We start from the raw sequence: 27413 nt of genomic DNA, 5'->3' as shown, positions 1-27413 counted from the left end.
ACAACATAACTACAAAGTACCTAATCTGGAGTCCAGTGAGTTTTCTTTTTTCATTTTAATTCGCAACTTATTTTATTAGTTTATGATGGACTTAAAATTTATAAATTTATTCTTGGACGACTTTCTCTTTTCCAACTCTTGTGTTCCCAATGTTAATTGTATCGATAGTTCTGGATTTACATTCTTTTCATGTTGTAGATGTCTGAGACAGAAAAGCACTAATTAATTCATGTCTAGGAAGAAGAATGCATTTATTTATGTCTAAATGAAAAACAAAAGAGCAACTCTTTCACAAATAAATTCATCACATGGTGACAATACAAGATGTTCTTGCTTGATTTAGATACTGGGTCTTGAAAGAAGGTATCAAATAATAAGTGGCTCAAGTTATGTATGAATATTGAAAACAAAACTTCCTTAAATCTGCTATTGACAGGAAGGTGACTTCTCTAAATTTCACTGGGAAGATTCCCTCTTGTTGAATGTCAATGAAGCTTCTGTTTGTGTGCTCTTGCAAGCAAATAAAGGAAGCATGATCTTTTCTACATCCAGGCCAGGTAAAGGACTCAGAAGACCTGTGAAAAAGAGCTATCTGTCTATGAAAGGGGGAAAAAAATGGATGAAACTATCTTATTTTATCAATAACTTCAGTTAAACAAATGCTAAACCCAACTCGTCTTGCCTATTCAGACAAGTTACTGGACGAATGAGCACCCAAAGATTTTTTTTAAATAAATGAATAAAATGGCTATTATCAGCATAAATTCAGCTTAAAAAAAAATCTAACCTTGAGCGAACACTACGTCTCTCTCATTAAGCCTATTTCTTCGCTTCCTTTACTTTTGCTTTCCTCCACAAGCTTGATTTTTCTCAGTACCCTTTCTCTCTCCTTGGTTCACCTAGGAAGTAAAAGTAGTGATTGAGATATGCCATCCACAAATAAAATGACCTGACAATTTTTTTTCTTGAAATCCCATAAATACGGTTTCAAGCCACTGTTCTACCACAAACTTTCAATTACTTTGAACAAGTTACTTTACCTCTTGGGCCCCAATTTCCTTGCCTGAAAAAGGGCAGGATCTTGGAAAGAATCAGGTAACATGATCAAACTGCCTAGTTCCTAGTAGGTGCTAAATAAATAGTATTACAATCAACTTTAGTTTTCAATTAATGCACTTCCTACTGGTGATTAATGAGCGAACAGTGCCTAAATGAAGTTGCCCTCCCAGTGGCAAAGAACTTAACTCCTAAGGTTAAGTTTCAGTACATCTCTCTTCTCCTCATAGAATTCATAAGGGGATTCTAAAAGCCTATTCAAGAGCTTAGTTCTTATCACGTAAACTCTTTTCCAGAAACAATTTTATACTGTAAGATTGAAGTAGCAGCGAGATGTGTTTGAGGGCAGGGGGCAGGAACAATAGAGAGGCACAAGGAATGTGAAAGACAATTTAGTGCTTCCTCCTAGCCTGCATTTCATCTTACCCTTTGCTGTCTATAGACTATTCATCAGCATTACCATGCACTGAAATCTCCTTTGAAATTTTAATCAATTTAACATTGGTGTATCTATAGATTAGATGAAATAACTTTTGCTGTCTCTTCAAGCACCTTTGTCATATGAATGGCTTACAGCTCTCATATTTCTCAATATGAATTTCTAGATATCCTTCTATTTCAATCTTGTTTTCAAAGGACAAGGTGGAAGATGACAATGGTAATGAAGATTAACTGAAAGACTAATTATTTAGTCACTGGTGGGGGGATGAGGCATACAGCTAAATCTTTCTGTCGCGAATATTCATAACTAGTTCAGTTTAAATGCCAGATTTATGAGAGCAAGTGATCCATCTCTATCACGCACCGGATGCTTTATTTAAGGTAGGTTCAGATGAATCTTAATTTTTCATGCAAAGCTATTCCCTGTATATCAGTCCTAAAACACTCCTCTCTTTCTACTTCCCTCTGTGTCACATCCTACTTATACTTAACCACAGACGTGTAGATTGTCTTAAATGATTATTATATATTAGGAATCTCTGTATTTTTTCAACATGCACAAAACAGTCGTGTTTTCCTCCTTTTAATCTGACAACAGCTCATGTGATTGGTGACAAGTTTGTGTGCCGTAAAGCCAACAAGAATAGATTGCTAATTAGTAGATTTAATTGCATAAAGAAGGTACATTATTTTAGTCCTACTCACATTTTGATACTAGGAGTATTTCAACTGTAGCATATACCTAGTATTAAATTAGCACATGATTTAAATGCTGAGTTGGCCATAGTAAGTTAATGTCACAACTAATGTAAAGAAGCCTTAATTGTAAACATGTCCTTTGTCAAGTGTGTATAATTATATACTATGCCCAATTAAAATGATGAACACATCAATTGAGAAGAGTTTTTCTTCCTATGGTTAGATAAGAGTTTTTTTCCCATCTCAGCTAATAAAAACAATAAATGAAAATGATTCAAGGAAATAGCTAGGTTATATGTAAATAAAAATGAAAACTTAAAAGCTTAATATTTGAAGGAAATTATCTGTTGCTTGAATGTGCATTCCAGACCAGCGTATTCTCTAAAGCCATGAACTTTCCAGTTATTACAGATAGGAAGGTCAGTATTTTGATCTTTCCCTTCAGCTGATTTTGAAGCATTGCTGTAATGATAAAATGGAATATCTGACAATTCTAACAAGTATTTTTTTCAGGTAATTTGTTCTTAAGTAAAGGAGAAAGATCTCTAATCTGATATTTAATTAGGGCTCATCAAACACAATACAAAGTTTAACTTAACGCTTGGTTTTTCCTTGGCCATGTGCCATTTAAGTTTGGGATACTGGTCTAGCTATTAAAAGTTGCTTACAATATGTTTATCAACTGTAATGACGAGCAAAATAATTCACGGTTTTGCTTAGTGTATAAATCTCCCTAGGCCAAAGAAAGTGTTACTGTGTATGGGGGCACCTGGGTGGCTGAGTGGGTTAATCATCCAACTCTTAGTTTCAGCTGAGGTCATGATCTCAAGATTCATGAGTTCAAGCCCCGTGTCACCAGCATGGAGCCTACTTGGGATTCTCCCTCTGTGCCCCTCCCCCCTCATCATCTCTCTGTCTCTCTCTCAAAATAAATAACATTAAAAACAAAAGTATTGCTAGGACGTCTGGGTGGCTCAGTTGGTTAAGTGTCCAACATCAAATGTCCAACTTCAGCTCAGGTCATGATCTCACGGCTCATGAGTTCGAGAGCCTTGTCAGGCTCTGTACTGACAGCTCAGAGCCTGGAGCCTGCTTCAGATTCTGTGTCTCCCTGTCTCTCTGCCCCTCCCCTACTCACACTCTGTCTCTCTCTCTCCTCAAAAATAAACATTAAAAAAATTTTTTAAAAAAGTATTATTATGTATGGATTGTGGTCTGCTAAAACACCAGGAGTCTCTGTAAAACTTTTATTCCAATTCACTGTGACATGCCCATTGTTTAGCAAGTTGATGCCCACAAAAGATATTTGAAATAAGACAAGACTTTTATTATGGGATACCTCTTCTCTCACCATTTACCCAATATTTTCAAGTTTCTTTATGCTCTCTGACTGTTCCCAATGAATTAACTCTCCTTCATAACTCTAACAGCCTCTCCAGGTCCCCCCCCCCCACTTCTGGACATGGCATTGCTTTCCTCCTCCTGGGCTTGTGGCCAATATGTACATTGATAATTGACCACAATGTTTTTTCCTACTGAGCCTCCACATGGCTTAAGAATTTTTCTCAAACTTGCACTCCAATATGACATCACTATTAAATAGGAATCAGCATTGACAGATGAAATTTATATTCATCCTTTCACCTACACCAAGTAGTAGTGGAAACATTAGACAGGTGGAGGGGATTCAGAGTATGCATTCATTGTGTTTTAATATCTCTGAAAGAGGTTGGTTGGTTACAAATAAAGCTCACCTGAATACATGCTGTTCAAACATTCCAAATCTTTTATGGATTATTGGGGGAGAGGGACAGGGAGGCAGGAAGAAAGAAAGGAATTAAGAAGTTTTTGGAAAGATTGTGCTTTGGGGTTTTATGTCAGTTTCCTTCAGTTGCTGTAACAAATTAACAAAATTTTGTGACTTAAAACAATGCAAAATATTTTCTTCCAGGTCTGGAGGTCGGAAGTCTGAAATGGCTTTCATGGGACTAAAACAAACTGTTGACATGATTGTGTTCCTTATGGAGGCTCTAGGGGATACTGTGTTTCCTTGTCTTTTCTAGTTTCTAGAGACTGTTTGTATTCTTTGGCTCATAGTTCTTTTCCTTCATCTTCAAAGTCAGCAAGGGTTGGTTGAGTTTTCATATCCAATCACTCTAGTCTCCTGCCTCCCTTTTTTACTTATAAGGGCCCTTATGGTTACATTGGCCTCATGAGGATAATCCAGGATAATCTGCCCAAGATCCTTAACTTAATCACATCTACAAAGTCCCTTTTTACCACAAGATAATATATTCACAAGTTCTGGTAATCAGGATAAGGACATCTTTGGGGAGCCATTATCCTTCCTACCATAGTCTACATCTACACAGCAACAACAAAAGAAATAAATCAGGGCAAAGAGATTTAAATACCTGTGGTAGAGGAACTGTACTTCCTTAACTACCTCTGCCTCTGGTCATTTTTCTAGCAATGTACTATATTGTAGTTGAGAGCAGAAAGGAGGGTACATCATGCCTGGATGGAACTAAATCTTGTCTATTAATTTACTAATCAATGTGTCCCTAAGAGGCAAGCCACTTAAATCCCTGAGCTTCACTGTTTACACCTGGAAAGAGGATGATAAACATAGGCTTGTCTCAAGGGATTCTTTCGAAGATTATACGCTATAGTCCATGCAAAGTGCTCAGTAAAATCCTTGAAATACAGTAATTGTTGCTTCATCTTTCTTGCAGCTGTCCCTTAACATACACCATATCTCACAAACTACTGTTAAATCAATGGTGTATGAATGATCTTGCCAATGATATCACTATTGGATTTATTTAATGATGCAGTTTCCTTTGATTCTTCATTATATAGCATAGGAAGTAGCTGAGAATTGCTAAACTTTAGCACTTCAGTCATCGCTGCAAGCTCCATACAATGAAAAGAACTGCATATTTCACTCCACTCTAGTCACTGCCTATCTGGTAAACTAAACAGGAGGTCAAAGGTACTCTTAGATGAACCTGACCATTCTTAATGGAGTTAAACTTTACGTTTTTAAGATGTGATTAAACATTGGTAACTGAGATGCAGTCTTCATATTATTACTTGAGACCTTATGAAAGCTTTTTTTCATTATAGGTGGCATTAGCCAGTCAATATTCATTTAGCTAGCTAAAGCTTTTAGAGTTCATGCTTCAGTTTCTTTCAAGATGACATTTTTTATATGACATCCTGTTCCAGGAAGAAATTTTTGTTTTGACATGTACAATTAATATTTAAAAACTGGATGGAATAAAATTAGCACCTCGATGGCACCAAGGCAAAGCAAATCAAGGGAGGGGAAAGGGAACATCTTGCTTGTCCCTAGACAAGCTAGAGATTAGCTCTAGTCTAGTGACTTTTCAAATTGAAAAAAATTTCTAACTTTCTTCATCTAAGCCTTAATGTATGCAATTGCATTAAAGCATTTTAGAACAGATAACCAGATCTAATTTTACTTCATGCTTTACTCTCAAACCTTAAATGCCAGCTCAAGGAACCAAAAAGGGCATGGTTTTGGAGGGCAGTAAGGGCAGTATATCAAACAATTATACAGAACTACTCTATGGGATAAAAATAATGGAGTTTCCAGAGCAGACCTGGATCCGATCCAAATACATCAATGTCTATACATCCTGTTGTACTTCACTGTGTTTTATCTCTTTCAGCAAATCAAACCTACATTGTAGTCTGATATTAAATGTTTGTTTCCTAGAGGTTATTTTAAGGTTCTCAGTTTTTGAAATGCTACCAGTAATTTGAATTAATTTCACTTCATTCAAAAAAAGTCATCAAAAAATAATAAGAAGAAATGTCTCAGAGACAAGAAGATATGTTGTGTTGTTTCAAGGTTTTCACACAGAGAAAAAAATACTCCATTTTTCATTCTGCAGTTAAAATGGAGGAAATTTCCTCAATATTTTCTAGACCTGGAAATTAAACTTAGAAGATCTTTGTCCAAATGATTTTAATGATAGTGTACCAACATGAAAAAAAAAAAGGTGTTAAACTATTTCTATATAATATTCACCTGATACAGGAGAAAAAAACCCACCTTGTTATTTTGAGTTGATACACTATCTGATAGACTTTTCAAGGATTTAAGTGGTAATGTTCCTGATAACTCTAGAGTGCCAAGTGTTGAAAGCTCTTACCATCTAAAATAAAGATGTTAAATTCCAATCACTTAATATGAAACTGGATTCCCAGAAAGGAAATCTATCCAAATAACTTTCAAATTTATTGTATTTGACCCTAGTGAATCTGATTTTGTAAGACTAATGGAAATATAATTAAAATGGAAAACCTGACATATATAAGCTACTAGAGAATACAAGTTAAATATAAGTAGGTTGAACTAAGATTACTCATATTAGTAGAAAAAACATTAGTTACTAGAAATTTAAAAAGTTTTTTTCTCTAGAAAGGACTAAAATTAAAATGAAATTATTTGTGTAAATAATTATATATTGTTAATAAATAAATTATACACACATTTAAAAAAAATTTTTAATGTTTATTTATAATTGAGAGACACAGAGAGACAGAACATGATCATGGGAGGCACAGAGAGAAGGGGAGACACAGAATCTGAAGCAGGCTCCAGGTTCTGAGCTGTCAGCACAGAGCCTGATGCAGGGTTCAAACTCACAACCTGTGAAATCATGACCTGAGTCGAAGTCAGACGTTTAACAGACTGGGCCACCCAGGAGCCCCTACACACACATATTTTTAAGAATTTGACTAAATTAGAAAGTGTAATTAGAAAGTGTAAACAGAAAATTCTAAGTGAAATTAGAAAGCTAAGAGCAATTGAGGGAAATCACATTGTCCACTATTTAAAAATAATTATTTGATGTCTGTGTGCCAATGGCCAGAGATGGCATATAAGAACAAGGGTAATACAATTGTTCTTCCTATTTAGTAGAAAAAAAAATCTCATTGATCATGGAACTTTTTCCTACTATTTTATGTTTTCTAAGCAACTTACTACTCATCTATTAAGTTGGTGCATGAGATGAAAATTATTTCTCATCCCTGAAATCAATTATCCCAAAAACAATTGCCTAAAAACCAATTGTTTTTCTTTTAATGTTTGGGCATTCACTTTGGATTGTTGCCAGTAAATAGAAATGTTATAGAGACAGAAAGGTAAGAATCCTGCCTGAATGCAGCTTACATGACAATTTGGAGAGAAAGACCATTAACTAATTAATCAATAAGCAAATAAAATACACATCTTGTTAGATTCTGATATATATCAGGGAGAAAAAGCAGAGAAGGGACATCTGGTTCCATCTCTAAATGAAATGAGGTAAAGAGATTAGAAGTTGTCATTCCATCTTCAGAACAAGAAGAAGCTGGACAAACTGAATATTAATGACTTTTTTGACCTGTCAGAGACCTGAGATCATAAGGCAAATTGTCACCTTGAAATCTGTTTTGAAAGATGTTTCCAGAGAGATACAGCAGATGAGAGGTACTAATGTAAAGCAGAAGTCAATGAAGTCTCAAGCTAGTAAAAGCACTTAAATAATAATTTTGACAAATGGATAGAGTCTGAGTGTTAAACTAAGATTCCTTAGAGGCTCTGGCAGAGGAAGAACAATAACCATTGTGAAATATATCTAGCACCTTCTCCATAACAAAGGACTGCTATCCAGAAAAGAAGACATTGCCAGAGCTCAACTCCAAAGACTTATGCCAGCAGTAGGAAGGGAATTCATCCCCATCCCATCTTCTCTAGCCTTTGTATCTAACCTCAGGAGGGAAAAAAAAATTAGTCACAGGGGTCAGGGCTTCAAGGAAATAGATGATGGGCACTGCAGTGAGCGAAGAGAATAGAGGACAATGGGAGGGATAGTTATGCCACTGGAGAAACATCTGTGAAGGATGCATCCCCCAAACACACACCCATTAAAAGACTGTAATTTAATGTGAAGAAAATAAAAGATTCCCTCTCCCATACTTTAGGACCACACCAACACAGCTCTAATAAAATCATAATGGATTACAGCTAAAAGATCCACAAGATACAGACTGTACCTGAGGAGGAGAACAAAGGAAAGCCCCAAAGCAAAGAGGAGAAACAAATACAAGGATACTATAGGAATTTGAAGTCTTTGACACTTATAACTACAGCATGCATTAAACAGAACTCCTAGACAGATTACCATAAATCCTCACACTAAAGGCTTACTTACCTCAGTAGCTACTACCTAATCCAACATTCCAGCTCTCAAGAAACATTATAAGGCATGCTAAAAAGCAGGGAAAAAAACCCCACGGTTTCAACAGAGAAAGCAATCATCACAAACAAGTCTGATATAGATATTGGAATTATCAGACAAGGAATTTCAAATACCTATGCTTAATATGTTAAAGGCTCTAACAGAAAAAAAGCAGACAGCATGCAAAAAGTGAAAGGTAATATAACGAGAGAGGGATACTCTAAGGAAGAAACAAAAAGAAATGCTAGGAAAAAAACCCCACAATAACCAAAATGAGAAATGCTTTTAATAGGCACAGGACAGCTGAGGAAAAAAAAAAAAAATATCAGTGAACTTGAAGGTATGTCAGTAGAGACTTCCCAAACTGAAATGCAAGAGAAAAAACAAGAATAATAATAACAAAAAGAACATCCAAGAACTGTGGTACAATATCATAAGTTTAACATAATTATAGCTGGAATGTCAGAAGCAGTAGAAAGAGAAAATAGAGTAGAAATATTTGAAGTAATAATGGCTGAGAACTTTTCAAAATTCATGTAGATACAAACTCCACAGATCCAGAAATCTCAAAGAAGCAAGCAGAACAAAAACTCTATGCCCCCCAAATGCAAACCTCAGCATATTATAATCAGTCTTCAGAAAAACCAAAACAAAGAAAACCTTGAAGGAAGCTTCAGTTAGAGGTAGAATTCCTTGTCTGGAGAAGAACAAGGGTAAGAATTAAGTGACTTCTCAGCACAAACTATGTAAAGAACAAGAAAAGAGAGTCAAATATTTAAAATGGAAAAAATCCAACTAACCAATCTACCATTTTATATCCAGCAAAACCATCCTTCAAAATACAAAAATAAAGGCTTTCACAGACAAACAAAACTGAGGGACTGTCTCACCAGAAGACCAACCTTATAAAAAAAATGATAAGTTAGTTCTTCATGCTGAAGGAAATTTATGTAGGTTTAAACTTGAATCTACATTTAAAAAGAAGAGTACTAGAGAAATAATAAATGAAAATAAAATGGAATCTTATTTTTCTTATTCTTAATTGTTCTTGAAAAACACCTGCTTGTTCAAGGTAATTATAGTAACAATGCATTGAGTAATCATAGGCTATGGATAAGTGGAAAGCATGACAGCAATGTATGACAGCAGAGACTTTAAAGCCCTTGCCAGGTAATTCCAACACTTAAGTCATCTTTTCATGTGTATTTCTTGATTTAATTCTCCCATGTGAGCTGAGATTTGTGTTCTTCATACGCCAAGTGATTTTTGTTGTATTGTGTTTGTTCTAAATATTACACTATGAAACTTTGGGTCTTGTTCATATTCTATGAGAATGTTTATCATTTTCTTTTAGCCTTCTGTAGGCTGTGTTCCCAAGGTTAGTTCCATTTTCAAAGCATCTGCAGTGCTGCCTTTTCAATCTTGCCTTTGCATGGCCGCGTGGTCAGTCTGGGACTTGATGGTAATCTTCTCCTTAACACCATTGTCAAAGTTTATGGTATGCTAATTATGATCAGATTCATGTTTTACATTAGTGAGGGGGTTCTCCCAAGAATTAATAAACAAAATTATTGATTTCCCTAGATATGTCCTCTCTATATCACTGGTACTTTCCAGTGGTACTGGGTTTTGCATTTTGGTCTTCTGCTAAGAAATTACCTTCTTTTGTGATTGCACTGCCTCCAGGGCCACGTGGCAGAAGGACGGAAGGAGAGGGGGAAACATCAACACTTTGATACCACCCTCTTGGAGATGCAGTTCCACCAAAGGGAAAAGAAGTTTCCCTTGCCTCAGTTTTGGCTTCAAGATCAACTGGATATGGAATGCAATAGAAGAGGGCAAGAGGAGAGGAAAAAAAATCAAGAGATTTCGCTTACTCTCTCTGGAGCTTTAGGGGTTACCTTTTCTGTTTCTCAAACCAGAACTAAAGGGTTTCTCCTTGACATCTATAATCTGCACCATAATGCTCACTTCCAGGTTTTGGTTTGCATTGTGCTCAGGCCAATAGATACTAGAGGGAAAACATGGTAAGTTCTATTTAGTGGTACCTCAAATAATCCTGGTGTTCCTCCCTTTTAGGCCTGCTGCTATTTTATTTTTCAGTACTCTCAAATGCTACTCATGCAGTGTGTGGAGTTTTGATAACTGCATTCAGTGAAAGGGAAAGTTTTGCACGTGTTTACTCCATCTGTACTGAACTGGAGCCATCTTTTCTTTAGTTAATACATTTCAGGACAGTGTTAAGTCATCATTAAACTTCAGTAATTTCTTTTTTACATTTTATGAAGTTTATTGGGGGCATTTAGATTGACTTCATTTGGAATGGAACAATTTAGAAGGATGAAATTTAACCTGATGACATACTTGAAACTCCACACCAATCTGATTAAATAATGTGGAATACTTTCTATGAAAGATTGTCTCCTCAGTTCCTCAACCCCCAAGACTGCCTTCTTTCATACAAGCTTATTTCCCAAGTATATGTTGGAGCCTTCAAAAATGAACGCTAGGAAGAGGGAACTTCACAGGTTCTAATCCCAAAATAATTCTACTCTTTTTTTTTTACTTTTAAAGAATAACAAGCAAACCACTTAATTTCTTTTTCCTCTCAACTTCTACCATTATTCGTTTTCAATTATTTTCTTTTGTGTTAAATTTGAAGTAAGTTTTAGAGATGTTTCTCTGGATAAAAAAGAATTCAGATGGGCACTAAACAAAAATAAAGAAGTCATTATGGTCAGCACCTGATGACATTGTTTTTGCTCATATCAGGAAATAAACATATTGTTAGACTGAGAAATCCATTAGAAACTTTAATTCCAAGGATTTAATGCATCATCATTCTTTTTTTTATATATCTCATTTTCATATATCAGTTTTTATTTTTGTGTGTATTTTTTTGATCCCAGAAAGTATCTTAGTCTATCCAATCTAATCTGAATTTTACAGAAACTACATTTTAGAATGGCTACATAATGTGGCCAAGATGATCTAGATATTAACAAAAGTGAAACCAGATTTTGGATCCTTTAACACCAGTGATACAAGTCTCTCCACACAACATTGTGTCTCTTAGAAGTTCAAGTTTGAGGAAGTTTACTTATATGATTAGTGTAAAATTTTTCAGCATCATTTCTTCTATGAATAAAATTATGACTATATATTTATCCTCATGATTATGACTAGATGTTGGATTTTCTTAGGGAACTCGATATATACATAGAAGAATAAATGATATGGTGTGCCTGACTCAGGGAAATGCTAATAATTCAGGTTTAATCAATAAATACATTAAAGCATCTACTGATCCTGCAACAAATTCCATACATAAAGTCGCCCGACATATTCATTAGATGAGTTAAATGAGAGCATACCTTCTAATTTGTTTTCATATTTAATTATCCATTTATTCTTTTGATTCATAGGCAGTAATTTTATACTGTTGATTCCCTCTTGACCTTGTGCTTGTAACTGAATCCGGAGATCTGGCTTGTGGCCCAGGAATATGTAGAAAATTGTTTATATTAGCAGCAAGCAGCCTTGAGCTGCACTGCTTTGATTTAACGTTACAACTGTACTAAAAGTAGCATAGCTTTCCCATGTACTCTCTATTCTGTTCGAATCCCTTGTCATTATAACAGATGTTTGGATTATTGTTCTGTAAACTATGTCAGAATTTCAATCTCTAGTATCTGTTTATTATTCTCCAAGGGCGATATTACAAATGTTCCCATGCACAGTTAATACTTATAAAACAGTCTGTCTTATTTTTCATAAAAAAAAAATCTTGCCAGAAAGTTTTCGTTAATCAGAGGAAATATACCTAATTTGGAGAGGAGTGTCTTAAGCTCATAGGAGGAAATAATTCCAGCTAAAATAGGGCAACATTTCAAAAACGATTCCCATCATTAAAAAAAAAAAAAAAGTTACAGCTTCTCTCTTAAGTCTGATGAGATACAGATTTTTAAAAATTTAATTAAGTTTATGTATAGCTAAAATTGAAATCTCATAATTAAACAATTTTATTCTGATATTGAGATATAATTTCTATTATTGTCTTTGAAAGCCATATCTGCTGATAAAACTTCATGGTTTTGAAGTGTACAGTGTTAACAAAAATAAAATAATTATTGGAATTAAATAATTCGAAGCCTAGCTACTCAAAGAGAGATCAGAGATGTACGGGGACAACATCAGTGTTTAAAATTTGTGCTTGCGGAGAAAACCTTATTACCTTAAAGAAAAGACAAAAAGAGGGCTACTGACAGCTTTTTAAAATACATTTGTAAAGCCTGAACTATTAGTTTCCTCCTGTTGTTTGAATGAGTTATGGCAGCTTTTACAAGGGCATGAAATAAGATTTCCTAAGGTAACAATCCAATTGGATGTTGATGAAGAACACGGTCTTTGATATGTCATTTGTTTCTCCTTTACATTTTTATATTTTAATTCTTGTTCAAAAGAGAATTGGTATCTTCTAAATAGAGCCCACGTCAGATAAAGGAGCATTATGCCCGCTTATTACAAGAGACGTAAGCACACTAATACTCTGAGGAATAATCTGACTGTGATTCTAGAAAGCAAGGTTTGTAGCCAAGTAAGAAATGTTTATATGAAAATAATTTGCTTCTCTTATTTACCTCACATACATTTTTGTCTTTCATGTTGGATCCAATTTTTAGCCTTTCTTTCTTTTGAATACAAAAATGGCATATAAAACAGAAGAGGAGAGAGGAGCCTCCTCTTTGGAAATGATTTAGAAGGTGAGTGACAGAAATCTTCTGGGAAATAAAAGGAGAAGGGAAGGGAGAGTTTAAGGAAAGGGGTCAATTAACTACTCCATCAGCCCCATCGAAAATGGTGCTGTGGCTTTTACTTCATTCATTTTGCCTTAAAGACTGGACACAGCTAAAATAGGGTTCCGAGTCTGCAGGAATACCAATGTGCATTACGTTTGCATTTAGGATTTTAAAAAACGAAGGGAAAAAAAACACACACACACAAGGTCAGCTTCGGAAATGATGAATGCCTTTTTGCTGAAAGCTGTACTGAACGTCCTTGAGTTTAATCAAAACTATTTGTTTTTAGTCAGCTTTGCTGTTGTCTCTTTTACTCTTGTCCACTGATAGCTTGACATTAATGACATCATAAATCATGTGAAGTGGCGGCTTGGGTTTGGTAGCATTTCAAGTGTTTGTTGAGATGTCCTGGACTATCTGAGGAGCTGGTGCAAGGTTGGATATCATCCTGCACTGAATCTTTAGTTTATGGCATGATTTGGTCAGTAAAAGCACAGAGTGCATTATTACCGTGATGGGCTTTCATTAAGGAATGCCTAGCTCTTCGTTAAATGCATACTTCAGAAAGAGGTTATTGAATGGGTGGATTTATCTTTAATTCTGTTTCTTAAAATTTGTCAGGCCTGATTTTAAAATCCCACATTAAAATAAAGACCTTGTCCTCTGTACCCGTCAATTCCTATGGTCATTCAATACTCTTAAAGTAAAGCATAAAAGTCCACTGATTCGCATTGTTCCCATTTGCACACTTAATTGAGTGCACACTCAAAGGGCACACTTAATTGAGAATTGAACAACGTGTACAGTTGAGCAACTCTATCAGTTGCACTTTTAAAAGGCTCTTGTTAAGCAGAAAGCATCATCTAGAAATGTATTCTTTGAAAAATGTCTAGCTTTTATCAGTTTTTTGTTTCCGAATGATTTCACTGAATTATTCTATGTTTTATAGCTTGTTATCTGTGTGACTGTTCTTAAAACATGTTTTTCATTATCATTGTACTCTACTGTTAAGAAAGAAAAGATTATTCTTTATTATTTATTTAATGGTATTGTGTTATAGTACAAATATGTATATATCATATAATATATATATATATATATAATAAGAATAAGTAAACCATTTTAAACTATATAAGAAAGAAAGGATTATTCTTTATTATTTATTTAATGGTATTGTGTTATAGTACATATATATATATATATATATATATATATATATATATATTAAGAATAATAAGTAAACCATTTCCTTAATTATCAGGCCAATACATTAACAAGGTAAAGGGATTCCCTTTTATCTAAGGCAGCTGGCCAAAAGAGATGCCTTTTCTTTAGTCATGGAGAAGGACATCATATTAAAATGTGCATTGCTTATTGCAAAAGAGCACTTTTCATAGTATGGAGATAGTTCAGTCAAAATATACACATACTTGTCCAGATTTTAACAGAAAAGGCAGTTTTTCACCTGCATTCAAAGTGGATCAAAATTACATCATTGCTACATAGTTCCAGGACAAGAAACTGATTAGAACAACATCAAATAAAATCAATCATTTGATGACTTGGATAATTTAATCTTTTGATTTTACACTGAAATTGCAGGGGCAAAAAACATATTATGTATAGATTTAAGTACAGATTCCTGAAACTATCTCCCTAGACACTTATTATCTATTTTATATGAATGCTAAGAAGTTATTTTCTCAAATATGCACAAGTTTAAAAAAATACTTACGTGGAAATTATATAACTTGATACAGTATGAAAAGATATTTCCCTTTTCTTAAGCAAGATAGATTTACAATATGAGTGAGTTTAAACAACATTCGCTTCTTGCTTCAGATAAGATTGGCCCCTGTTGTAAAGAAGGATTTCTTTCTCTGTGACTCAAATGGTACAAATAATTATAAGAATAAAGCTAATCACAGGTGAGCTCAATGTAATAAGGGCAATATAGTTCAATTTGTTGTGACAAATTGAACCCTCAGCTTTATGGGTTTCTTGTCAAACCTAAAAGAATATTAATATGAATTTTTAAACTACTGTATAATTGTAAGAAATGTGTAAGAAATGTAAGAAAATATTGTTATGTGGTCTCATGGTGTCTTTCACTGTTCTGTATGGAAAATACTCTTACAGAGGACAGCACACTCATTGCCACCAAAACTTATCCTCCTTTCTGCATCTCTGTCTCCCCCCACCAAAAAAAAAAAATGACAAGGCTTCTTTCTTTCTCTCACTGAGTACTTAATAGTGTTCACTTTCTTCCACTCTATACATGATAGAATGAGGCAGTCAGTAATTTTCTGCAGACCCTAACTATGTGCTATAGGGAAAAGAACTAGGTTTTTCCTGATCTCTTCTACTCCTCATTTAGATACACCAAATAATTATGGTTAGCCTAGGAACAAACATCACAAATATTAGCTTGCTTCAAAAACAGAGTGCACATCCTCAGTCAGACAGGCAATGCTTGGATCTCCTGGCATGCAGAGAGAATCACTCACATGATTGGCCTCAAAAAAGTGACCTTAGACATCTGAGTGTACAATTTTCAGTTTTCTGCATTGACCTATCTTTAAAACATTTCTCACACATCAAATATATACTTAGCAGATTTCCTTTTCCCTATGAACAAAAATAACATTATTCATTCGTGGGCAAATAATGCTTTCTTAGTAAAACAAGGAAAATGTTTGCACTTTTATTAATGAAGAGCAACATCAATTTGATTTATTGCTTTCGTTTACTTAAGGGTTGATACTAAAGAATTTTGCTTTCTGAAACTTAATGAGAAAAACTGACAGAACTACTTGGGCAATCTACCTCACCCAAAACCATTCCTCTGGAACAGGGAAGCTCATGCTTGTATAAACACCTATTTACACATACTTGGACAATGTGTGTGTTTATTGATACACACAGTTATGCCAAGAGCAAACAATATGGCTGTGCTGGATTAAAAGTTCCATTCATCCTAGAGATTGTCATTTTAATTTAAGCTCCTTTGGAAGCCTGATGAAAAATTCTAAACTCTCAGTCTATTCCACGATGAGCCAAACTCCAGGTCATGTATAAATAGTGGATGATGGTAATTACAGTGAAGGATCTGAGGTACTATTTATTTCTAACTAATAGCACCCATCAACTTGTTATTAAAGCCCTCTGTCTGGATGCTGAGCTGACTTATCTTACAACTAATTGTCTTTACAAGGAATCATGAAGTATATATAAAGTTTGGTAAGTAAAATCATCTAATTTGACAAGGGACAAATTAAAATGAAAGCATTTGTGCCATAAAATATACTACAGCAGCTTGGTTTCACGAGTGTCAAATGCAATTTCATAAATACACTGCCATAAACATCTTCTGATGAACTTTTTTCTTATGTTAAGATGAAATTTATAAAGAAAAGCACCATCAAAAATTTTAAAAAGTGTTTAAGGAAGGGGAAGGACCCTTATTCTTTGATTTATTACTCTAAAATGACAGTGCAGATTAAAGGGGACTGCCACAAGCAGAGGTCATTCAAAGGCATTCTTCTTGTATAGTTACTCAAGTAAATCAAGTACAGAAAACTTACTTCCATTCTCTAAGAGAAACAAAGTTGAATCAGGCAGATAATTACATTTAAATGTACTCCATAGAAAAATTCTCCTTCATCGGATTTTCTCCCTATTGTGTTTCTACCTTAATTTTATTTGCATTCAAATTTATTCTTCAAAACGAAATACTAAACACTAAATCTGGCCTATTAGCAACTGATGGAAAGCAAGCAAGGAATGCTATATTGCTTTGGATATTCATAGAAAGTAGGTCCGCCACATAGAGTAGAACAGGTTGTTTACTGTACAAGAACATCTAACAATAACTGTCAGAAGGCATGAAACCTAGCTCCCACTCCATGTGCCCTAGCAAGATGTTTCTGTATTTTAGACAAAGACAAAATTTCACCAAACTGGACATCCAGAAGTCTGTATTTGTCTAGAGGGGGTGACTTTTTCTACTTTGACATATGGTATATATGGATTATCAGAGGCCTTTGTGGAAAGCTCATTGTTTCATTAGCTTAAAAAAATAAAAATAAACAGGAGTTATAGCCAATCTCAAAAGCGAGTTTAAACTTGTTTGAAGTAAGGGGAAAGCCTCACCTTTAAGTTACATAGAACTAGGAAATTTTGGAAGGAATGTCTTCCATAACTGCCTAACTTATAATGATGAGCCAATGCCATTTCCCCTTACCAAGGCCTCTTAACCAAAATGGTTTTACTATTTTGCAACTCTTTGCCTTTTTATGATAATAGTATTTGTGTTATATTTAAATTCTTTCCAAATGTTCACGTATAAATGAGTTAATAGCTTCTCCTCATCCATACTTGGGCTTCTGATACAAAGTCACTTACTTCTTCTCTCATTGTCACAAAGATTAAAAATAAAACTGAACTAAGAAAACCTCTGTGGGAGAAGAGAATTTCTAGAATTTGCCAAAAATTTCAAAATGAAGCATTGAAGAACATGCTTTGCCTACTTCCTTACGTTATTGATGTATTAGTGCTAATCTTGCACTAGGTCAGGGTTAACCCCAAAGAATAAGCTATTGAGCTTTGTAATATCTTTGTGGTCCTTGTCAATAATAGTGTGGCTGTGATTCTGGTTTCCCAGTCCCAATCTCCAATACTGTTTTTGTAATAAATACAGTAAAATAAACATGGGTAGTTACCAGGCCCTGTATAAAGTACTTTTTGAAAGTTAATTAAATTTTTATTGACCACCTACTATGTAAAGACATTTGGAGTAAAAAAAAAAAATGGTTTTATTAAGAGTTGATTTTATAGATTTACCTATCCTTCCCTATCACATGAAGAGATGTCTAACACCAATATACTTAGTTTCAGCTCTATTTTCTTATGATAATCTCTCACACTCAATGATATAGATGTAGAAAATTATGTTTTCTATGGGAAATATTGGATATTTGAAAATCATCTCTAAAAATACAGAAACCTTTTATGTATTTGCTTATCTTCAGAGTGCTAGTGAATAACAGAAAATCACAAGAGGTATATGACGTATGGACTCCAAAGCAGTATTTTACGATAAAAGCATGGAACCCTGCTGGCATATGTAATTTAATGTGCACCATGCCTCCCCTAATTCAATCAGGTCTCTACATCCCTTCTTTTATATTCCAATTGGATTTCATGTGCTAAAGCCATCAAGATTTTCAGGATGAAATGAATGCTTGTATTAATCCTGCAATTTCCATTTAAAACACAGCATCGATTTGATTAATAAGGTTTGATGCTGAATAATTATATGGCAAATATGTAGGCTATAGGAAAACCACAGATGTGACCACCAGCAAAAGCCTTGTGGGAGAAGGAGGTCAAAGGGAAGCAATGGCCATGACTGAGGTGATGAATTCTTTGGCTTTTCTTTTATGCAATTAACAAGCAGGGCTTCTATTAATTTGCCACCTCCAGAGCCTTGACTGGTCAGATGTGTCTGGGTCAAGGGTCACAGGGGCAGAGTAGGGGTCAGCATCACAGCAGCCCTGAAACAAAATGGGAAAACTAAAGAAATCTAAATGATATGGCTGAGTATACATTCTGTAGTAGGGAAGGGATAGGACGAAGTGCATCTCCCTCACGTTAAGACTGCTGTTTTAGAATAATAAAAATGTTCTCTGCACATTTAATTCAAAGTAATCAATCTAAGGTGCAGTGGTTGAGCATCCAATAAAAGAAAATCAATGTGGTCTCTACAAGGAAAGACAAACAATGCTCGCTTTTACTAAAGGGATTATAGGTTAACATTTATTCAGTGTATTGTAATCTGATGTCAAGTGGTATAAAATCAAGCCAACAATCCATTACCACCCGTTATAGGCTAGGTGCTGATCTCATGCAAATTGACTTTTCGTAGAACTTATTAAATCATTTCTGTGTTCTAGCTATGAAACATTTTTCTATAGTGGCTGGATTCAGTAAATTTAATTTCACCTCTCAAATGAAAGTATATCAAAAAGACAAATATTTGTCACTTCAAAATTAAGGTTTTTCACAACTTTTTTTATGCTCCGGTCATTAATTATATAAAATACATATTATTTTAAATCTCTGTGTAAACAAAGTAAAGAATTTGGTCATGATACCGGACCTGACTTATTGTTCTCCCCACTCCTCTTATTTCACTACTGCAAACGTCATCATGCAAACTCGTCTGTTTTATAATACTTTGATATCAACTGTACTGCATTTCCAAATTCAGATCGAATTTAGATTTCTCTAGAATAATTCATGTTACCAGTACTGTACAGGTTCTTAATTTGGAGCAATTTTTTGTAACGTGAAAGTCTGTATTTCATCTTGTAGACAGGGTGAGAACAGGATATTTTTTTAATAATATGCCTTATAAAGTAGATTATATAGTTTCACAGTTTTTGAGTTAGTAATTGTTGAAATTATAATCTTAAATACAGGTAACCTAATTCATCAGTGTATTGGTCTAGTGTATGCATGGTTTGCTTAGGCAATAAGGATTTATGGTGATTACAGCACCTTTCCTCTCAAAAACGTGGTGATCTTTTGAAGTATTAGAAGACGTTAGTGATCTTTCATTAAATGTAATAAAAAAAATGGCCAGCAAACCTGTCAAAGTGGGCATTTTTTCTAAAGCAACTGTGCTTATTGTTAGAATTGGGGCCACTTTTAAGTGTGAGGAAAATCATTACCACATGTTTGAAAATATTGGTGATATTTTGCAGATTGCATTACTCTGTAGGCTGGTGCTACTTCAAAACATTTCAGAATTACTTGGTAGTAGAGAGGGAAATTGAATTTGACACTATTTTTATTATAAAAGCTAAGTTTAGTTTTACCACCCTTGCTTTGATGAAATCTTTTAGCTTTTTATTTTTTGGAAAGTAGAAGTTTGCCTATTCTGTATATAAGACAAAGACATATAAAACCTATTATTTTAAATCTTATCCACAAAATCTAATATACATATTGGTAAGTATATAAATATATACATATTTATACACACACACATATATATATGTAAACTACATTGTTATATTATTAAACTATTTTGATATTAGCATTTTTAACATTAAGATTTAAGAAATTTGTAAATTTCATCACAAGAATGGCTTCCATTATTATCTTTCTTAAATATTGTGATTTTTTCCCTAATATTTAGATCAAAATATTTGGTCAAATTTATCACATTTACATGAAGCAGTCTGAACTGACCAAAATTAAATCTTAAAATCTAACAATGACCTTGTAACATAGTTCAAATTGACTAGTTATTTTTGTACAAATGTTGAATTAACCCTAAAACAGTAAATTATTTGTATTTAAATTTTTAATTTAAAATTTAATTGAAAACCAAATGAAACTTGAGTAAACTATGTCAAGATACAGTTACTTATATTCATACTGTGCATTCTAAACCTGAATTCTCTCCGGGATGTGAGTTTTACCAGGATTTTTCACAAGCCCTTAATTTCTTGTCGCATCTGTGTTAATAAGGTAGAAGCACTTGCTTACTTCTACTGAGCAAAAGCCACATTGGTTATTTTCCTGCTTCTCATTTTATAGCAAAAAAAAAAAAAAAAAGCTTTAAATAAATAAGAAGTAATTATATACCAAAAAAAACAAAAACAAAACAAAACAAAACAACAACAACAACAACAACAACAACAAAATGCAAGTGAGTCTTACGGAAAAAAAATTGGGTTCTTGTCATTTTTATTTGTAAAAGATTAGCTGGCTTTAGGCGATCTAAATAACACAGAATCACTTCACAACCAGAAACGACGAAGATATGAACTCTAGGCTAACAGTAATGGGAAAAATAATTTCAAACTGAAGGCAAAACCACTTCGTTTTGTGCACAATGTCTGAATGCCTTCCCCTGGACTTTAAATAAAAAATGGAAAACATTTTAGCAAATATAGGGAAGCCCTGAGTATATGGCACTGAGAGGCATTTTTGATGTTTTTGCATTTTTGTGCAGGGAGAGCCGTAAAAGGTTGCCAGTGGGGTATTGTAAAACCACAGTTAACAGTGAATTTTAGATAGATATAACCAGTTAAAGGTGATTGAATATCAAGGGTTGAGTAGTGCTTATTATAGCTGCTGTTGGGAGACTTCAATTCATTATTGTAACAGAATGAAAACAGCATTGCTGCTGTCCAGGACATGCTTGTAGTATTGATTGGGTATCTCCAAAGTCTTCTCTTAGGATGCAGAGTGCAGTCAAACATGCACAAACATCACTCAGTTCCCTTGATTCTGTCATGTGCTCCTTGTACCTCACACTAAAGCAGCCTTAAGACACAGGAAAATGCTTCTTTATTTGAAGGCAGACCGGGCTCTAAGCCTGACTCCAGGGGCTATGCAGATGTGGTGACCTTTCTTCCAGAGACCAGATTTCACACTCAAATTGTCATTACAGCTTGATTTTCCCTAGAGGTTCCCAGTCAACTTGTGTGCTCTCTCCATTAGGGTTAAAAGTCAGAGTGGCATCATGCCCACTTTGCATACTAAATAAAATGGAACATAAATAAAAGCAGGGAATGACCCTCCTCCTGAAGAAATGGCATCATCCACAATCTAGCCAGAGGTAGTCAGGCCCGGTCAAAATTGCACAAAACCAGGATAAACACTTTGGCCAGAATTTCATAGAATCTTATGGCTCTAGCAGTGATCAGGTATCTAGCAGTGATTCAGTTACCTCTAAACTAGAATAATATCCCCTCCTTTTAATTTTTGGAAACAGTAATAACTACTGACTCAGCCTATGTGGATCTAGAAACCCTCTATCTTTCTCATACCCTCTGGCTGTCTCCATAAGTTTAAGATCATTAATCTGATCGTTCGGGAACAAAAAAGTAAAAAGGAAAGAAAGAAAATTTTTAAAAATCTACAGCCTGTAACACAAAAATGAACTGGTTGGGGGCCTTTAATTAGAATGGCAAAATGTCTACATCAAGAGTATCCGTTTATAAAATAGGTTTGTTTCCTTTGCCTGTGTAGGTTGCCTCAGGACAAAATGACCTTAACAAAAGGCCATGATCTCTCAATTTCATAATCAGCTCATTTTAAGTTTGTCTCATAAATGAAATTTGCAAAGAGGAAATTTCTCTAATGTCCCAAATGAATCAGCCTAACGTTGCAGAGATGAGAGGTAGTGTTGACCTACTGATATGCTGTGTTTGCCCCCATAGACCTATGCCAAGAATATGCTTTACCAAAGTAGAAGCCTTTCTGCTTAATTAAGTACCTCTTGATTTGAAATGCCAATGCAAACAGCTCCATTTTCTCGTTAAAAGGGGGAGAGATGGTGAGAACTGAAATTGTTCACAAAAATATTTCTTAGGACTTCAGGAAATCCCAGGATAGGGAATGTGAGAACAACGCAGGGGAAATCTCCATCCTATCAGACCTGTAGATGAAAATACCAGCAACAGATCTGAAGCTGGGATATACTCCAACATCCAAACACGAGATCTAGTCATAGTATCTGGATTTGGCATGATGTTTTTAGTTTTTATCTATAGGTTTGGGGCGATTATCTTATTTAAAATGAAGATTTGTATCTGAGTAAAGATGCAATATACCACAGTGATGTTGTAGAAAGACTGGCATCAGAAGGCATGGGTTCTAGTCCTGACTCCAATATTTATGGTATAACCTTGAGCTAGTCACTCTCTCTCTTTGAACTTTTTATTTCTAATAGGCAAATTAAGGCTGACATATGCTTTGTCTATTTCTCAGGATTATTCTCAGATTACATGACCTAATTCATATGAGAGTTAATTGGAAAATTATGAACATGATAGATAGACAGACAGACAGACCCAACTATTATCAGTTTGCCACTAAAAGTTAATGTGCCTAAAATGAACAAAATTCCTCTTGCTAACCTTTGGGCCAGTTATGGCTTTCTAGCTCTCTTTTACCTTTTCCCTGGCTCCAAGTTTCCCGGAAACAGATTTTCTATCATGTGCCAAAACCATCTTTAATTAGATGATTCCTAAGTCAAGGTCATCCTCCCTGGTCTTTTCTCCAAACCTTACTCTCCATGGGGTTCATCTCCACATAATTAACATGGCATCCTTCACAACAACCTAACTGAAGAGGGAGATCCTGTATTTTTCCCTTTGAGTCAACACTCTGTTCACGGCTTTAAAACAAAACAAAACAAAACAAAAAACAAAACAAAATAAAACAAAATTATGATCTCTACTCTGTCCCAAACCACATTTTTAGCTTCCCTTCAATCTGAACCCTTTTATTTCATAGTAATGAATCAATTATTACTTTTTTTCTGATCACGTTCAGAATCACTAAGGTATTTGAAATATGTTTCTGGCCTGTCCCACTAGATTGTAAGCATAAAAGAAGAAGAGTGTGTTCTGTTCAGGCAGTGAGCTTAGTACTACAAATGCCACAATTAACCAATCCCAGCTTTATCATCATGGGATATACGCAGTCTCTGTATTTACAATGTATTTAAAGATCACTCTCAACTTCCCACATGCTTTCTCAGGGTACATGGAGAGGAGCTAATTCACTCTCCTCCTCCAAAATGATTCTTGAGACTTCCCTGTCTTCCAAAGGCAATCTCATACATTATACACAGTGTTTAATCAATGAAAATTACAGTCTTATATAGGACTTACCTCTGGTTATGCTCGTGATTTCTTCCACATTCTCATCTAACCCCACCTCCTCGCTCTGTCTTGTTAATGTAAACTGGTGACACCCTTGGAGAACAAGTAATTATCTTTTATTGGTGAAGGCCTGCTATGACCAAAGCCCCTAACACAGATGATTTCCATTCGTCACCACAAACTCATTTTTGCAAATGACAAAGTTGAGACAAAAGGGTAAACTAACTTTACTTACTCCAGAAAGATAATAAATACCTGAGCTACGAATTCTTGAATTCTTTATCAGGTCATTCTGACTCTGAAGACTGTAATATATTCCCTCATATCTCCAACAGATTGGCTTTCTTCCCTATGTATTGACTTCTATAGCCTCATTTTAGGGAACTCATTTTGACATAAATCTGCATTCTATGATGCCTCCAAAACTCATCATTGCTCACGTTCTAATTCATAATAATTTCTTGTGATCACATTATGCTTTATAGTTTCTCAGAGCACTTTTACATAAATGATTCCATTTGATACTCATGGGAAACCTGAGGAACGCTGGACAGGTGTTATGCATTTACCATGAAAAAAAACAAGTCCTTAGGTTAAAGGATTGCTCACATCATTACAATTATAAGCAACAAAATCATGACTAGACTTTATGTATTCTTCTCCACCTCCAGAGCTCCAAACTTATAGATTCACATATTATTATGTAGACCTATAATTGTAGTTTAGAAGTTGTTAGTACACATTTCATAGTCAAGAAGTTTAAGGGCTCAAACTCTTTCTTTTTCTCCTAATTGGACTTAATTTCTTCCTTAAAACCTTATTTCTGCCTGAGAGTAGAAACAACATAGTCACACAGGGAAATATAGGTAAATCCCTGATTACTCAGAAAACATTTTATGAGTAAACACCTTTGACTGACTCTCTTTCTACTCTGGGCCTCTCCTTCTTTTACTTTTCTTCCTTGGCCTGGTGGCCCATGTGCCCTCCTGACATAAAGTGCAGACATTTGGCCCAGGGTCATTGGTACCTGCTCACATTGGCATCAGGGAGATATGACTTAGCCAGCCTGGGATTTAGACATTGGCCTTGGTCTACACGGCATTGACTGCTTACTTACGAAGCTCTTCTGTGGTCACATAGTCCATCCTTTGTGTCCCTTTGGTCCCAACCCAACTTTTAGCCATTTCTCTGGACCTCTCAGAAACAACACAATTATAAGATGTCCTCTTGTGCTCCCCAGGGCTACAGGAGGGTTGAGAGCCCTTTCATTGTCTTGAACCTTCTTTCTTAAGAAGTAATGTCTCATTGCTGTCCTGCACTACTTTAGAGGACCTCTACAGCAGGCTTTTTGCCACCCCAGGGTTCTTTTTTAGGAGAAAACTGTGAGTTTCCTCTGCTATCGAAGACTGGCAAACCCTCCAAGTGTTATTATCATCCAATGCCCCTCTTCCAACAAGCCTCCTTCAGTATCAACTGCATTAATTAATTATGTATTTTAACAAAAGTTTATATGGCACTTATTCTTTGTTCTAAATACTACTATTACAAACTCTATTTTATAGATGGATATATAAGCCACAGAGAGGATACGTTACCTGTCCAGAATCACACAACTGATAAAGAGCAGAACTGGGATTTGAACGTTGGCAGTTAATAACAATGGCTAGTAAGTGATTCACAGGAGTATATTAACCAGACCAGAGTAATGAGGACCTTAACAAGATGCCATTTATAAACTTTACTCAAAATGATCTCAGAGAGATAAAGTGCTTCACATAGACTAACTAGTGCATTATGCCTGCTTGGACTATTTGATGTCCCTAAGAACCTTTCTTTGTGGGCACAGTTCTATTTACACGTCAAGAGACACAGATGACTCTTTCAGAGCGAGAAATGGTGATTCTGTTGTATCATATTCTAAAATATAACAGTACCAAGGACAGGTATGTATTTCAATAATAAATGTTTTATATTTAAATTCAACATGGTCATGCAGATGATTACAGTATAGACAGCTCTTATTTAAGTATATGTTACTCATATTAGTGACAGAGTTTTTGGAAACAAGAAATAAAAAGAACATTTCAGAGAATATATCTGAAGTTTTCTTCAATATCTTAACTTCAATATCATCTCTAATGTTTTGTGAAATTAAGCTTAGAGTTGTAGATATGCTTCACAATGAAATTTCTTTTCCTGACACATGAAGCAATCTTTCTAGAAATTTCAATATACTTACATTAAAAAAAATCATCTATAATAATAGATAACTTCATCTTCTGGGTAAGATTAAGTTACAGGGCCAGAATTATCCTTCTATATGAGATAAACAAAGAAATGGACAGTTGTTTTCAAGTGATCTCTGTGACAGGAAACAAATGAGACAAAACTTTTGCCCCAGTCATGGCTGTGAGAGAGTTTCTGGCCTTTGGTGCAGATATGGGGAGCCCAGAGGAAGTCAGTAAATTCTCTGAGTTAAGAAGATGGAGGGGAGACACCAGGGAGATGAGGGCAGCTAAAGTTCACAAGACAGAGTATCACAGAACCAGTTCTCTTTCAAAGGGAACTGAACAGAGAGAGAGCCTGGAGATCTGCAGAGGGTCTGCATAAAGTATTCTCTTGGGTGCTGAGCAATTCATGCTCTGAGGAAACCACACAAGGCTGAGGAAAGAGGCATCTGAGAGGAGTAGAGGTAACAGTGCCCAGCATGACCACAGGGCCAGGCTAGAAAAAACAAGATTCACAGGGAACTGAGTAGAATAGCTAGAAGGATCTTACCTCAGTAGTAGGGTTCCTTTTACTGAGAATTATCTGGGCTAATAAGTCTTAAATGAAAAACATCAAAGGACCAAACTGTTTCTAAGTAACGTAGCTGCATTACGGAACCAGACACAAGAATATTTATAGGAATTCAAAAATATCCAGCACAGAGCAAAGTTAAATTATGTCTGGCATCTAATGAAAAATACCAGTCATGCAAACAAGGAAGAAAATAAGACCCATAAAGAGGAAAAATAAACAATTGAAATCAACCCTGAGCGGATACAGATGCTAAAATTAACACAGTTTATCATAACATATGTTTAAAAAGCTAGGTAGGGATATAAAGATATCAAAATACCTGACTCAAACTTACAGAGATGAAAAAAGGTTTAAAAATGAACATTGAGTGTTAGCTATCATTTGTAGGAACTGGAATTCTCATGCACTATTGGAGGGAATTTAAATGGTACAATCATGGGGCAACTGGGTGGCTCAGTCGGTTGAGCATCTGACTTTGGCTCAGTTCATGATCTCATGGTCTATGAGTTCGAGACCCGTGTAGGGCTCTATGCTGACAGTTCAGAGCCTGGAGCCTGCTTTGAGTTCTGTGTCTTCCTCTCTCTCTGCCTCTGCCCTGCTTGTGCTCTGTCTCTCTGTCTCTGTCTCTCTCTCTCTCAAAGAAAAACAAGTAAACATTTTTTTTTTTA

At 35.1% G+C, this 27413-nt stretch overlaps 1 long non-coding RNA gene across 1 annotated transcript; it reads right to left on the bottom strand.

Moving 5' to 3' along the window:
- Positions 1-66: 66 nt before the first annotated feature.
- On the bottom strand, positions 67-25744 carry LOC131511091 (uncharacterized). The gene is made up of 4 exons (XR_009261341.1): positions 25539-25744; positions 23953-24036; positions 788-899; positions 67-202 (listed from the first exon to the last, which is right to left on the bottom strand). It is a non-coding gene; the product is annotated as an uncharacterized LOC131511091 (long non-coding RNA).
- Between the last annotated feature and the right edge of the window lie 1669 nt (positions 25745-27413).

Source organism: Neofelis nebulosa, chromosome 1, assembly GCF_028018385.1.
Source record: "Neofelis nebulosa isolate mNeoNeb1 chromosome 1, mNeoNeb1.pri, whole genome shotgun sequence".
NCBI lineage: Eukaryota > Metazoa > Chordata > Mammalia > Carnivora > Felidae > Neofelis > Neofelis nebulosa.
Note: the sequence above shows the minus strand (reverse complement) of the source record. Positions and strands in the feature narration are given on the sequence as shown.